Below are 10,674 nucleotides of genomic sequence, written 5' to 3' on the forward strand. Positions count from 1 at the left end.
TCTTTCCACCTCCAATTTGGTCTCCCTCTTCTCCTCGTTCCCTCCACCTCCGACACATATATCCTCTTGGTCAATCTCTCCTCACTCATTCTCTCCATGTGCCCAAACCATTTCAAAACACCCTCTTCTGCTCTCTCAACCACGCTCTTTTTATTTCCACACATCTCTCTTACCCTTACGTTACTTACTCGATCAAACCACCTCACACCACACATTGTCCTCAAACATCTCATTTCCAGCACATCCATCCTCCTGCGCACATCTCTATCCATAGCCCACGCCTCGCAACCATACAACATTGTTGGAACCACTATTCCCTCAAACATACCCATTTTCGCTTTCCGAGATAATGTTCTCGACTTCCACACATTTTTCAAGGCTCCCAAAATTTTCGCCCCCTCCCCCACCCTATGATCCACTTCCGCTTCCATGGTTCCATATATATATATATATATATATATATATATATATATATATACACACTCACACATAAATTCTTATTTGAACGCTGTTTCCCTTGTTAGCAAGGTAGCACCAGGAGCAGACAAAGAAAGGCCACATCTGGTCACATCTGTTCTCTAGGTGTCATGTGTACAGCTCCCTATACAGAACTGTTACAGTTCATTAATGGCATGTCGACTTGACCCTAGAATAACAGATCGGTCTAATTCACTCAATCCCATGCAAGCCTTTCACACTCCTGCAAGTTTAGGCCTTGATTGTTCTGAATTTTTTTCACTCCATCCTTCCATTTCATGCTCTTTTTCCCTCCACTTCTGAAAACATATTACTTCTTTGTTATCCTTTCCTCACTCATTCCCTCAATATGTCCAGATCATTTCAGCACACCCTCTTCTGCTCTGTCAACCACCCTCTTAATTACCACTTACCTCTCTTACCCTTTCATTACTTAGTTGGTCAAACCAACTCACACCACATACTCTCCTCAAATATTTCATTTCCTAAGACATCCACCCTCCTTCACACAGCCTTATCTATAGTGCATACCTTGCATCTAGATGTTATTGTTGGCACTACTGTTCCTTTAAATGTAGCTATTTTTGCCCTCCGAGATAATATTTTCTACACATTCTTCAGTGTTCCCAGAACCTTTGCCTCCTCCCCCACCTTATGACTCACTTCCACTTCCATGGTTCAGTTTGCTGCCATGTCCACTCCCAGGTGTCCAAAACATTTCACTTTCTTCACTCAAACTCACATCCCAACTAACCTATCTCGCAGCCCTGCTAAACCTAATAACCTTGCTTTTGTTTGCATTCACTCTAAACTTTTTACGTTCCACACACATCTCCAGAATCGGTCACTAACTTCTGCAGTTTGTTACGCAACTGTAAACTGCACAAATTAGTGCACTCAAAACAATCACTGGTTGCCTAGCAGCCACAAAGACTCAACACCTCTACAATCAAATAAAGATCCTCCCAATACATCCCTCCTCAGCATGCTTTACACTTAATTCAAGCTGTAGCAATAGACCTCACTCTTCAAAACTACTCCATATCTAAGCTCCAACTCCAAGTAGAAATAAAATGCCTACCAGCTTCGCTCTTCAATAACCCCAAGTCACCGATTCCTCCCACCCCAAACACAATATAACATTGACTAAACATTTATATACTGAATTAACCTGACAAATATTAAACAACCAACCTCCCAACTCAGTCTTAAGTTCCAGCCTGCAAGACTTATCCCCATCAGAAACAACACTCCCAAGAAGAATTACACTGTCTTGCTTAAAGTTATGAACATCACCCATCACTACAACACTACAATTACTGTTTCATTTTATTCCAAGACCATTCATGCTTACAGTACAGTTACCATAAAGAAGACACCAAACTTATACTACTCATTTACCCAGCACTTTCTACTCATAAAATGCACACACATCACAACACTCCATGACTTTTGTCCCGACTAGTGGACATGGCTAGCTTCCTTAGTGCTGCAGGGGTGGGAAGTAAATAAACACACACACACACACACATACATACACACAGATTGTATTTGATATTTTGCCTTTTCATGGTAGCATCAGGAACAAGCATGTATTAGTATATCATTAATTTGTTGATTAGATAAAAAATGATTTTTTTGGTGTAATAGAGTATTATCTGGCTCTTCCTTGATATTTGTGAAACATGGAAAGGAGAATATGTATTTCATTTCAAATAACTGCAATATTTTTATTAAGATGACAAAAGTTGCTGCCTTTAATAAAGTTAGATGTGTATTTTGCATGAAAGTTTGATACATTAATTATTTATTTAATGTGTAATGTCCAAAGAACTATGTTACATTTCTCAGATGCAGCATAGGATTGTTTTAGTGCTAAGTAGGATATTTGAAAGCTGAATTTGTGGTTTATGGGCAGGATTACATAATCATTATATAGAGGGCTTTACTGAAAAAAATTCTTTTTTTGTTGTTGTAAGAAAATTCCATGAATTTATGCTTTACAAACTGATAGACTTAAAATGAGGAGAGCAATGTTATTAGTTTCAGATCATGTTGAATGCTTGTAATATTTTTTGTCATATTGCTCATATATCTGAATGAGCTGTCTTGTATGACCAAAAATCTTCTGCTGCAGGTGTGGATGGTACAGTGATGATTCTTCACATTATTTTAAGTTTGACAGTGTCAAATACATGTTTGAATTCAATAAAAAGTGATAGGGTGTTGTATTATGATTTTTTATATTTATAGACCCTTTCATAGTCATATTTTGTTTTTCATTCATTACTGAGATTTTTTCCTGTACATTGATGAGAGAAACTTAGTGTAGTGTTGTAGTGCATATTTAATTACTGTGGTCAGTTTATTTCTTCACTCGAACTTTTGTCCTTAACTTCTGGTCATTTACCGGTTCAAGAATTATTCTCTGTCCATCCATCTTTATAATGTAAAATTAATTCTGCATTCAGAACAAGATGGCCTGCAGAACTTTCATCAAACATTATGATTGATGTTTCAACAGCATTCACTGTCACTTTACATATGTTGAAAATAACTGTGAGAGTATCTAATTGTTAGTGTGGCCGAGCACATAGATGAAACAGCTGTAAATTTCTTGTGTAATGAATAAGACATGAAAAAATTAAGTTACCTAAAGAAGGTTTGAAGAGGAAAGGATTAGGAAAAAATGAGGACCATCTCATAAAGATGAAAGTGAGAAAAGCCATAAGAATTGTCAAGAAAATTCTCTTAAAAGCTGACTTGAAGTTTGACGTTATACATGGCAGACTATAAAGTGGTACTACAATGTGAATATAGCCTAATCTATGTTGGAAAGAAGGTTTGGTTTACTTCAGTTGTTAGTGCTTCCATTCACGGTTGAGGTCAACTAACCTAAGATCGAGACAGATATGTATGATTTCAATTGGATGGCCATAGTTGAATTTTTTTCTTTAACAGATGTAAGATATGCTTGTAAGTTACTTCATATAGATTTGTGATTGTTAGCTTTTTGACCTGTAATAAGGAGTGGTGTAAAAGTAATTGATGCTACATGACTACTTTAATAACACCATTAATTTACTTGTGGTGCATTGAATAGCATTAAAGGTTTTTGCCTGATCACCTCTATTTTAGACAGAGTGCTATTATGGAAACGTGATTTAGTGCACATTGGGTGAACATTTGCTTTAAACATCTTATTCTGATTGTTTTTATTAGTTTTGCAAGACTTCCTTATCATATTTTTATTTGCTTTGCAAGATTATTCCTTACTACTGTGTTCTTGTACAGATTTGAAAATATCAATGATGCCACACATGAAAAGAGCCATGTTTTATTAATTATACAGGTATATTATCCATGTATTTCATTAGGTGCTCTACACCATATTGTGAGCAGTAATTTGATAAACTTTTAGATATGTATCTTTCACTAGCATCTGACTTACATTAATGGCACTTTTATGTATGGAAAAATCTAAATTACTGTTGCATATACACAAGTTTCTCTATTGATAACATTCATGTAGGGCAGTGGTTCTGAACTTTGTTCACAGAAGGCTCCCTAAATTCATTTATCATGTTTCTAGTTACCCCATCCCATGTTTTTCCTTAAACTTTATCAGAAATTAGTATTTTTTAGGCATTTTTTGACATGCAGTAGGAGTGTAGGACCATTATTTAACCAATTATAAAAACAAAATCCATTTGATTTCTTTATAATGCAAAAGATGAGACTGTTAGGATGATCTATGAGTGAAAACTTATGCAGCACCCCTAAGACTGGATTACCCTCATTGATTATCTTAAGGACACAGGAGGGTCACTTTTTCAAGCAACTGAAGTACATGTATAGATGGATTAATATTCATTTTACAGCATAGACAAAAACTAAAGGTCTTTCTCTCATACTTTTCTGCCATATCTTGCATCAACAAGGCAGTAATATGGAATTATTTATTTATGTGAAGTCAGGGTTAGGACCTTACAGCATGCTCTGTATCAGTCCAAGTGATGTAGTGGTGTGATCATGGAATCACTTAGGTTCAGTGTCAATGACAGGCATTGCTCTTGGTCATCTGGGAGAGTAGGTACAAAGAACATGATGTGTAACTTCAAAACATTTTGTATTTTATTTCCTTTTTATTTTATATTGTAACACACTCACACATACACACAATATTTATGCGAGGACCTTTCTAAACATTTTTGCAGCCAAAGGGTGCACTGCTCCCAGTAGCAGGGAAATGCAGACTCCTTTGGAATAAGTTCTTTGACAAGACTGTACTTTCAGTGATACAGCCTTGCAAAAGGTGACTTTATTATATAAATATTTTTTTTTTTTTTTTGCCGCTGTCTCCCGCGTTTGCGAGGTAGCGCAAGGAAACAGACAAAAGAAATATATATATATATATATATATGTGTGTGTGTGTGTGTTTATTTATATATATTATTGAATCATTGATCATAACAGAAGATTTGTTATATAATGTACAATGTGATGATAGTAATAAAATTCTTGGTGTAGGTAGTATAGTGCAGTGGCTGCACTTTTATAGCACGTTGTGCTGCTACTCTAAAATTCTTCACATTATGAAAGTCAAAATAGTGGACAAAATACCCTTGATTTATTTGTTTTATATGTATGAATATTTCTGAAATTGTAAGTCTAATTACCTTATGCAAATCTTGTGGGTTCCTAAGGAAAACTTAGAGAATGTTTAAGGGTTGAGGACTCAGAAGAAAGGCTAACATTTTTTGAGTGTGCTAATGCTCCTGAGACCCATAAATTATAGATTTTGTTAAGAGATAATTTTAGGGCTTTCAATAAGATCAAGTTTTCTCCAGGGCTATATAAGGGCAATAAATGTGCTTATATTTCAACTGCGCTATGCTTGAATTGGTTTGAGATTCATTTTGTGCCTGTGGCCAGGGTACAGTGTCAGTTTGTTGGCTGTCTTTATTTGTTAGATTCTCTTAGTGTTGGACAACTGCTCTATATACCCTGATGCACTACATCTTATAAAAGACAAAGTTTATGTTGTGTAAATTTCCCCTAGTTGTACCTCTTATGCAGCCCATGGACCAAGGAATTCTACATGCTTTTAATTGCAGGTATTAAAGAGTTCATGCAAAAAGGCTAAACAGTTGTAACAGTGGCCTTATGGCTCAAGATTTTCCAAAGTTCTTGATCAAGAGTGCTGCTTAAGCATGGGACAAGGTGCCCAAGAAAATCTTAACAACACATTGTATAACCTTCCACAGTGTTTCTTGAGGATGAAGAAAATGGGATTCCGTAGTTTCTATATTCACATAAAGAACAAATTTTGCAGTTATTGCCATATACCAAAGGTTTTTCATGTCATGAAGCGAGGGCATAAAATGAAGAGAATGTTTCACAGAGTATGAATGTGGACAAAGATGTTCCCATAGTGAACCAATGATAAAGTGCAAATTAAGCTTAATTTAGACCAAGACGAGATGAATGAGTGAGAATGAAAATGATTTGAAAAGACAGGAATAGATTTAAATGATAATTATGTCATTATCGAGGAACTAATAAAGGTTTGGAACAAAGAAGCGTAAAAGTGAATTACACATGAATATATTTGAAGTTAAAGAAGTCGTTTAAGAAAAAAAAAAAAGCAATAATGCCTGAAACAAATGAAACTGCTTACTTGTTCAAGAAAGCTAATTAACAATGAAAAAATCAATTGAGCCTACACCTTCAGCTACCACTGGAAATGATTCATCCACCTGTCCCAGAGATCCTATCTGATGCTGCATTATCTCCAGATAAAATTCAATTAAAGATTTATCCTTCAACCCTTGATTTGGAAAAGGGATAGAGGAAGGATATTTGGTGATGTAAGTAAATGATATCCATAATGTACTTCTTTGTACTTCATTTCTATTTTATTATTCTTATTTATATGTCTAAGGGGGATTAACCAGAAACCAGAACACTGAAATGCAGCATAGCTCAAGTTCCACGTATGCTGAACTTGCTTTATATATACATAATGTATATGTGACCTATCTTTGTCTCTTCCTGGTGCTTACTTGGAAAACAGCAATCAAGTATATATATAATATATATATATATATGATTATGAACAAGTGAAAGTCTTTATTGTATATATGGATATTTCCAGACTCCTCCTGGTTGACGTTTCACTACAAGTGAAAATTGTCGCCTTTGGCTTGATTCTGTCATCATTAATTGACAAAACAGTACAGTTTCTTAAAAAATTTCTTGCTTCAAAGAAGCCCATCCTCTCCCTGCTTCTGAGTGTTGTGCAGCCTTGGAGTTGCAAGAGCCCCTGGAAAGGGGTTCTAGAGTGACACCAGTAACTGTTCTTAAAGGGGTTCTTCAGTAATAGAAAATAGAAAAAAAAAAGTGCATGTGTTTACACTCCAAGTGAAAAGTCATCTTCAGCAATGGTGTACAGTATCATCATTGTACTATAAGGACAGTCTCAGTGAGGGACTTATCATCATTCCCTCCTCATCATTATAGAGCTTAGCTCTGAAGCTACTGGAGTGCCATAGAAGGGGTCTTAGGGCTGTGTGATTAATTTAAATGTAATTATAATTATTAATATCATTAGATGAACATTTTTAAAGGAATTTAGACAATCTGTATTCTTAAAAACAATTGTCAGAATTATATCAGTTATTCCCATTCATAATTCCAAGGGATTAGTTACATGTAGCGTACAGTTTTAGAACTTGCCTCTTATTTTCAAAAGCCCTACATTTGTATGCACAGGTTCCATGCTTACACTGTATAAAAAGTGTATATATTAAGAAATATGTATGTATGTATGATATTTGTTTACAGGTTATACTAGCAAGTATCGTGCTCTTATTCTTTCATTAACTAAGTAGTTTTGTTATATTTAACCATGCAAACATTCATCAGACCACTTTCTGATTATATAGGGAATTCCATGTCATTTATGTAACTGTCAGATCTAATTGAGACCAGTTGCCTGGCAGACATCATGTATGATGAACAAGTGAGCAGTAATACTTTTGTGTGTGTATTTTGGGGTTTTGGTATTGAAGAGAAAGGCCAATTTACTTTTAATATATACTTACAAGCCATATTATTTAATCAGAAATTGTTAAACATTGTATGTTAAGTAATTTCAACTAGGTTTTTAATTTGTTTTATCTATTGATGACTGGTTATTCACAAGATGTTGTAGCACACCAACCAAAGCACCAGCACCATATATGATTTTTGTTGCACGTTCGTAGAGAGTAATGGAGGTCTGCACTAATCACTGATGTTTGAAGTTAGTGGATGGTGTCTAGATGAGTATCTTACTTTTAAGTTCATATTGAAAATATATATAACATGACATTTTACTTAAAAGTAGCATTGACCATAAATTTGATATTTAACAATAACTTCTTGCCATGTGGAATGATTAGTTCAGCAGCAGTCCTCATGTTCTATTGCTCCTGTTGTTATATGCTTGTAAGTATTAGCATGCCGCCCAGCCATCCACACTGACTTCAATAAGAGGAGTAGCAGTGCAGTTTGAACATTTCACACACATATCTCATAGTTTCATGTCGTAGACATGTCTAGTCAGTCAATATTGAATGATTTTTAAAGAAAATTTTTGGGTAACAGCAAAGTGATGAGTTTTGAATGATTTTATATATGTATCAATATGATGTCTTCATCATGTTCATTCCATTGGTTGAGACATTCATGAAGATTAAGGTATAGCTGTAAGGAGTGTTGTATATCCATCTAATAATAGGTACCATTATTTTATCGCATTGTATGGTAGCTGCCTATATTCTGTTAGATTTAAGTGCACCATCTGTTCCCCTTTTCTATCATGCATGTTCTGCATACTGTAAGAGAAAGGGGAAATTTCATCTAGAATTGCAAATGCTCATAGAGTTAATGATCACATAGAAAAGGGATTATAGTAATGATATTGCATGACTTAGAGTGTACTGGGCTGAATTTAAAATTTTTGAATTTTATGTAACAAAAGTATAATTAGTGATGACTTTTAAATCAAAGGAATTGATAAAGCATGATGAAGATTCAGACATAAGTTTGGTTTGTAAGATGTTGATTAAAGTTTTACATTAAAAGAAACCAAGATTTAATTTTTGCAATAATGTGACACATTTAACTCCAAATGTCAGGTCCTATGAGTTTGACACATTGCAGTATGTAATGATAAGTTTTTAGATTTTAAAGACTTCTTTTATTTAAGTGTAATTTTGGGAACACCATAAGCAATAAAAGCCAGAAAAAAAATTAGCCTTATTATACCTCTGCTGGTAAAGAAACTTTGAGGGAGTACGGTAATACTTATATATATCTTTTTACCCATACTAGTTCGCCATTTCTGTGAAGCGAGTTAGTGCTAGGAACAGATGGAGAAGGGCCACATTTGCTCATCCATTCTCTAGCTGTCATGTCTAATGCACCAAAACCACAGCTCCCTATCCACATCCAGGTCCCATAGACCTTTCCATGGTTCACCCAAGATGCATCACATGCCCTGGTTCAACAAGCAGAACACTGACAAACATACACATAGGAATAACCGGGCAAGCCCCAAACAACCAACATCTCAACTTAGTCTTGAATTTCAACCCTTCGGACATACACCCACCAGGAACCACACTCCCCAGACAAACATGATTTAACCCCCAGTTACACTCCCTCTTACATTCTGGACATCACCTGTCACTACTGCATCACAAACACAGCTTCAGTAGTTGCCCATAATGCAACTACCACAAAGAAAACCTGGAGTGCTTTCTACACACAGATGCACTCACATCGCATTTTATGACCTGTAGTCCTTACTGGTGAATGTGGCCAGCTTCTATAGAGCTGGAGGGGTCTCATAAGGATGAAAGAAACTCCTTGGACAGGGAGAAAAGGTAAGATATCCACATAGGAGTTACCAGAAGACACTTAATGGATATTTCACCATGAGTATGGTCAGTTATATTTGGCGAGGAATCACTGGGAGTACTGTCCTGTCAAAAAACTTCTCTCCAAAGAAGTTTACATTTCCTAGGTGCTGCAAAAAGCATATCTTTGGGTCATGGGTAATACCAGAACTTTTATGAAAATTGGTCCAGAGTCATTTTAAAGAATTATTCCTCGGGTACAGCAAGTAGCATGGCTTTGGGTCATTGGTAATACCAGGACTCTTATAGAAATTGGTTCAGGGTAATTTTAAAGAAATATGTATAGAAACACATTACCTTACCTTCCTGACTCAGAAATCCTTCCACCTGTGTGTGTGTGTTACTGAACTCATGAGAAGAAATTCACTTTGGCAAAGCCATATCGCCATTTGATAAAAATAGCTCAAGAAAGAACTTGCTTCAAAGGAGTCCAACTTACCCCTTCTGCTGAGTTTAGTACAGCCTAGAAGCTGCAGGAGGCCCCTGAACCAAAAGGGGTCATAGAACCCCTGGACTAAAGTTGAGTGTGGCATAAAAAATCATCGTTTGCTGTGTGATCTGAGAAGGAATTCATTCAATGGCTGGAAGAAAGGGAAGGAGTGGGGAATTGAGACAGAGAGTATGGAGGTGAGGCTTAGACAAGCAGATATAGCAAGTCATAACGTTGCTGCCAACCTTTATGGTTGTGGTAGGTGCTCCTCAGAGATTAAGGACATTTATAGATATCAACGGCCGAATATTGTAACATCTCGGGCATTTATGTCATAATGAGATGCAATAGATGCTCCCAATTAACTCTGTATCCTAGACGTAATTTAAACTAAAGCTCTGGACTAGCTCTGCATGTATGAAGTTTTGCAGAGATGAATGAATTCATTCACTAAGTCGCTTAACTGCCTCGAACAATGACAGTCATTATGAGCCATGCCCTCATTCAGTTTATACTGAATTGATTAAATAAAAATCAATTTGACCGCTAATGCTGCTTAAACTACCCCAACCCATCGCAAAATGCATTCAGTATGTTGGAAAATTCAGATGAGCGAGCGACGCTCTTTGTCACTGCTTTTTTAGTGTGATTCCCTTACTATACAAGACTCTCACTGACCTAGACTGTCCTAATTGAATGTAATTAACGTTATTAAGGGCATGTCCAGCGAGGGCGGGCCCTTTCCGTACGCTCTTCATGCTCAGAGTGTAGGGCCTCAACCATTATGGGGTGCTCCTAGTC

The sequence above is a fragment of the Panulirus ornatus genome, chromosome 2 (assembly GCF_036320965.1).
Source record: "Panulirus ornatus isolate Po-2019 chromosome 2, ASM3632096v1, whole genome shotgun sequence".
Classification (NCBI taxonomy): Eukaryota; Metazoa; Arthropoda; class Malacostraca; order Decapoda; family Palinuridae; genus Panulirus; species Panulirus ornatus.